The sequence below is a fragment of the Trachemys scripta genome, chromosome 6, assembly GCF_013100865.1.
Source record: "Trachemys scripta elegans isolate TJP31775 chromosome 6, CAS_Tse_1.0, whole genome shotgun sequence".
NCBI lineage: Eukaryota > Metazoa > Chordata > Testudines > Emydidae > Trachemys > Trachemys scripta.
In genome coordinates, this window is record NC_048303.1 from 125,922,304 (window position 1) to 125,928,419 (window position 6,116).

Below are 6,116 nucleotides of genomic sequence, written 5' to 3' on the forward strand. Positions count from 1 at the left end.
TCTCTGTAACCTGCCTTCCTGCCATCTGGTTTGGTCAAGAGTCTTCTACCCAAGCCTCCCACTGGATTCTAGTTGCTTCCTAATATAAAGTATCTTGATTCTTCTTCTTTATTAAATAAGAGGGGGAAATGTTAAATATTGGGAAGGGGGTTTCTCTTCATAGACACAGAAGATCATGAGCAGTACTACAGGAACTTCTCTTCCTCACTTCAGAATTGCAAAGAAACAATGATGGGTCCTCACTTCAGGATCACTAACAAAGGTGGATAACACCAATATGTTAAAAAAAACCCTGTGAATTAGTCAGATATGATTTATCAGTAAGTATCTGCAAGTGGGTAGAAAAGGGTAAGGAGGTGTACACTGACATAGGTTACATGCCAAGGGGCCAGAAGGGAGGAGCAGAGCAGGACGATGTAAGAAGGTTCAAGTCATAGTTTGGAAAAACACGGTTTCTTACGTTACAGTAACTGTGATTCTTCGAGATGTGCTACCCATGTGGATCCCACCTGGCATCCACATGCACAGGGACTCCAAGAAAAATGTGGCGACTTTAACTTTCAGTCTCCTCTTAGGCCTTGTCTTCCATAGGAGAAAAGGTCTGTTTTCAACATGTGTGAGCTAACACATATTAAGTGAGAAATCTGCCTCCGTGCACAGGGCTGACCAAAGACCAATGCACCACTTGAGCGGTCACTCACACACTCCCTTAGGGTGTGTCTGTGTCTCAAGCAGAGGAGACATACCCCCACTAGCGCTGATCAAGTTAGCATGCTAAAAATAGAGTGCCAGGCAAGCAGCAATGGGGCTACGCCACCCCGAGTACATACCTGTCCGAGATGCTAGTGTAACCCGCACACTCCTGGGTGTGGTGCTTTGTCCCCTCTAGTGGCACCGAGACCACTTAGAGAGACAGAGATTATGAGTGTGCTCTACAGCCAGTTGACTTTCAGCTCATGCACTAAGCTCCAAAGGGCCCAGGTTTGATCCTGCTGACTGGGGTCTGTCAGTGTTATACTAGACAAGTACTCATGGTGGCTAGCCCCTCACAGTGCCGCGGCTAGTCTGTTTTTACCACATTCACTCAATTAGAGCTAGCATAGATATTTCTCATCAAGTTGGGAATTACACCCCTGGTCTGAAGTGCAGACATACCCTTAGCTACCCTTGCACTTGTTTTCTAACATGTAACATTCTCCACCTTAGAAATCAGATCTGAAATTTGCTTAAAGTGTTCAAACATGCCGGGGTCACGTGGCTTCCTGGAAGGTGTGATAACAGACACCAATGCTTACATTCTTCCTGGGGTTGTCCAAAAGGAATGTCTCATTATCAAGCTTTAAAATATTATTTACAAAACCCAAGGGATTTGGTGGCCTTGGCACATGAAACAACACTGACCACAAAGTGGTAAAGAATAAGCACAATGTATTAATAAAACCTTTTAGCAAACCAATAGGTTATCGGTGATGTGTCCTTAGACGACCAGTTATTTTAATCCAGAGCTTTGGAATAAAAAACGTTTTATGTTAACGATTTAAACAACCATTTTATTTTTTAAACAAACTAAAATTATAGCATTAGTACAATATTAACATAGTCATGAGAATGTAGGAACCTCAAGAGGAAATCTAGTCAGCCCCTTGGCACCACTGCAGGATTACATATTAATAAGCCTTAAGGATTCCAGGGCGTGCAAGACAAGACAGATGGTGATATCCTCAATCTTTAACATGCTCCTTCCTTTACAATCTTTATATTCTTGTTATGTTCTCTAAGGAAAACAAGAAAAAACGATCAAGCTTTCTCAAGCTGGGACACAGGTACGCAATGTTCTGGGGTACTGCTTTCATAGATCAGATGCACAATGCACCCAGTCTGAATAGAGACTTCCTACCCCCAAAACAGATACTGAAATCTTTGCTGTCAACTCCAGTGTCTTTTTACATAAAAGGAAAATACCAGGCAAGCTTGCACTGCACCCTTCCACTGCCTATTAGATGCCACCTATGAGAAACAATCGGCCTCAGCAGCGCAGCACATCTTCCGTCAGATGGCACAAAGAGCACTGATACGAATCTCACCTGCAGTAACTGCAGAGCTCGCACTTGTTCCGGTAGGTTGTCCCGTCACTGCCACAGACAGGGCGATAATACAAAATACACATTGGTTTGAGGATATAATGAACACAAACCGGCTGGAAAAATTGAAAGAAAAATCATGAGATCAGTATTTCACTATTTAGAGAAAGCCAAAGTGAATACCTATCAGAGGGCTACATTCGGCCCTGATATACACACACCGAGCAATCCCCACTGAATCCAGTGGAGAAGCATCGGGTGTAACTCAAAATCTGGCCCATGGCCACTAGCTCACACAGCACACATCGTGCTCGATGGAAGAGTAATTTTTACTGCTAAAATGAAACGTGCATATGACACCTACATTCAATCAGAGAATTTTATACACCCTTTGGCTAGTAACAACATTGGAAATGGGGAAGATTTTCAAAGGCCTCATTGGCAGCGAGGCACCAAACTCCCAGTGAAAGTCCAGGGCGGTTAGGTGCCTAACTTGCAGTTGTGTCTTTGAGACGCTCCCTGCTTACCCTTTTGGGGGAAGAGCTAAGTACAGCACTTACCAACAGAAATAAGAGAAAACTCAAAGTTCCACCTTAACGGATGGGTAATGTGGAACTGATTAAGATGGAAATGCTGAATGAGCAGATGTGGTCCTTGGCCATTTGCCAGGGAGTTAAAGTCATCAGTAACTTTCTCTACGTTTAAGCAAATATCAGTTGATGTTACATAGTCTTAGGCATAGTTAAGCCCTTTTGTACAGAATGTTTCTTTCGCGTTATGCACCACCACCTCCATTTAGATCACAAAGGGAACTAAATAGCATGTCCAATGCTGGACCATATTCAATAGTCATTCCTGTAACAATCAGATACAAACTTTCTCTCTGGTCTCCCTTTATGGAAAGGGGAGTGATCAGGGGACTAGAATTGTCCTGCACACAAGGTGACAGGAACTGAATATCCTTCTAAAATTTTGCCTCTAGATACCTTTGACTTTTGTCAGTGCCAGACATTTGAAAAATGTCACTTCCACTTTCAAAGCAACGAGAGTTAGAACTGCATAAATAGATGTTTTCACAGTTTCAGCACTATCAACATTAATGCCAGGTTTGTTGTTTCCAGTCAAAAAGGCACCTACTACTATTATACATAACTATTTCTATCTCACACACGGTACATTTTGCAATTCCCAGGTGTCAAATCTCACATGTGAATTACAAAATTTATGGCAATGACGCACAGTCCCTCCCATGGATGGTAGATGGTGAAGCAGGAGAAAAATAGTGATTTGGGGTACAGTACCAGTCTCACTCACAGTCCCCTGCTTTCACCACTATCCAAGACTAGCTCTGCCATGTGTGTTTATAGAAAAAAATATACACTCCACTCCCATGTATTCTATAATAATATATACAGAAAATAGCAGACAGGGAATGGGATGAATTCAGGTTGATGACAGTGAGCAACAGAGCTGGGTGAATAATTTGTAACATTTTTTTCAATCAATTTTGCCTGTTTCATTGTCTGTAAACAGATAGTGATTTCTCCATATTTATTATCTATTCACAATTTTTTGCTTAATAATTTCTGGGAACAATTACCAGCCTGTAGCTTGTTCAGGAGGAATTCGTAGTGAGCATTTGATATTTAAAATTTGAGCTGCGTGGAGTAATTTTGATCAGACACAAATCAAAAGATATGTTTCTGGTCCCTGACTGGCTGAGTGAAATTTTGACTCAAGTTTCCAGTTTGAATACTTGTGTTCAAAAGTTCAAAATTTGCTTTTTGTGCCTTGTCACTTAAAATTATCTATTCCTTGGTCATTCCTGCCAGTAAATTTGTTTGTTAGACTGTTTGTGGAAAGCAGAAGGGTGCAAGACATTCACAGCAAATTTGTTTAAAAATTCAAATGAATATAACAAGTGCTCAGTTCTATTGAACAATATTTCATACATGTAACAGAGTAAAGAAAGGAAGATCTTACGTAGCTTGGTAATTGTCCAGTTCTATTTAGTCCTTTATATCTTCCTGTGCCTTCCTCTGAAATACAATTTGTTCTTATGAAATCAAAACCTAAGCTTAAAGTGGTGAAAACTGCATCCATGATCAAACTTTAGTGAAATGTGCATAGAATTAATCTATGTAACCATGTGCTCCATGTCCTCCCTCAGTATGTTTGCTACAATCATTTGTTGTGTCTTGTTTTAATTTAGATTGGAAGATTTGGGGCAGGGACTGTCTTTAATGATGGGCAAAAGAGTGTGCAGAACTGCATCGAACCGTCCGAGGCAATATGAATGTTTCCCTTAGGCAGTCTCTGCCAGGGCTACCTAGGTCACAGCTCTGGTGCCAGGGGCAGTATCTGGGGCTGCATGCCAGATTCCCCCCACCAGCAGAAACTGGGCCAGGAGCAAACAAAGCCATAATTTCTCTCCCTCCCCCCATACGCCGGCCAGTGGAACTGGCTGGTTATGCGGGGTGGGGGATGGAACATGCTGCATCCCTTAAAGGAGTGTCACAAATTATCCCCCCCCCCGCCCCCCCGCACAAACAGGAGCATTGTAAGGCACAGTCCCTGTGCATCCCCAGATCACACCCAACACTGTGAGCTGCTTGCAAATAGCATGATCCCTCTATGGGTGAAATCCTGGCCCCATTCAAGACAATGGGAGATTTCCTACAGACTTCAATGCAGCCACCATTTCACGCTATGTATTTATACAGTGCCTAGCACAATAGAGGCTCTTTCTTAACAAATAATAAAATCAGAGCTGCAAGATAGGGCAAAAACAGGTAATACAATTCCAAGCACTGACCATCCACCCCTTACAGAAAGCTCACAGTTAAATGAAAGAATATTGGGTCAAATCCTGCAGTTTGCAGTTTGCTCAGTTTTGGCTGAGGAAAGACCGAGGACCGTAGAAATCAGCCCATTGACTCTCAGGACTTGATCCTCCAGATGCGATAGGATGTAGTACTGTACTTACTACCAGGAGTAACATGGAAATCAAGAAGATAAGCGAGTCTTCAGCACCCCCGAAATATCAGGTCACTTTTATTTAGTTGCTCAGCTGTGGATATGGGTAGCTAACTCCAACATCCAAGTTTGAGAGTTTTGGTCCAGTGTTTCTAAGCAAATGAAAAATATACCCCCCCCCCCCCGCAATACAGTGAAACAGGAAAGAAAATACTTACTGGCAAAAGCAGAGAAGCAAAAAAAGAGCACAGTGATGTGAACTTTAAAATTCATCTTGATTTTGACATAACCCACACACCTGTAGATCAAAAGCTTTGCTCTGATATTGTTTCTGGGCAGCAGTTAACAGTAATTCTTTTCATAAAGGAGTGTCTATTATATAGGCTGGGAAGTGCCAGAGTTGTTTATTTTTTAACTCTTTCACTTCTCACTGACTCTTCAGAAACTCCACCTCCTCCTTCCTTCCATGCCCTGCTCAATTCCCCCGACTGCTCTTCCCCTGCCCTATCCCTGAGGAAGCCCTCTAATCAATTCCCGTCACCTAATAAATTCCATCTACAGCCAAAACTCTGATCAGCCTCAGATGACCTAGAGCAACCTCCCATTCACCAGCACCCCAGTTATCCTATCCTGTTCATCCCGCATTCCACACACCTTTCCCGACAGCAATACCCTCACCCCAAGTAACCCATACAACTAACCCTAAGAAATACCCTCCCCATAGCAAATTCCCCCACTACAACAGTAACTTGACTCATGCTGATGGTTACAACATGCACTCTGTGACGGTACCTCCCATAAGGCTTTATGGAAATATGCTTAGAATGTGTTTTATGCTACATATGCCATGTAACATATCTTCGTAAAGGTTATGATCTACTGAATGTATTAATCTTATTTGTATACATGGCATATGTAGCATAAAACACATTCTAAGCATATTCCCATAAGGCTTTATGGAAATATGCTTAGAATGTGTTTTATGCTACATATGCCATGCTCAAAGGTTATGATCTACTGAATGTATTAAACCTATTTGTATGCATGTATCATTTTTGT

The 6,116-nt window shown here is 42.1% G+C and overlaps 1 long non-coding RNA gene across 2 annotated transcripts; it reads right to left on the bottom strand.

The window, feature by feature from the left end:
* Nucleotides 1-1,553: 1,553 nt before the first annotated feature.
* On the bottom strand, nucleotides 1,554-5,903 carry LOC117879267. Of its 2 annotated transcripts, XR_004646217.1 has the most exons (4): nucleotides 5,276-5,903; nucleotides 4,065-4,120; nucleotides 2,085-2,197; nucleotides 1,554-1,774 (listed from the first exon to the last, which is right to left on the bottom strand). It is a non-coding gene; the product is annotated as an uncharacterized LOC117879267 (long non-coding RNA). The 2 variants fall into 2 exon arrangements; XR_004646216.1 differs by lacking the exon at nucleotides 5,276-5,903 and having other exon boundaries at nucleotides 4,065-4,534.
* Nucleotides 5,904-6,116: the final 213 nt, after the last annotated feature.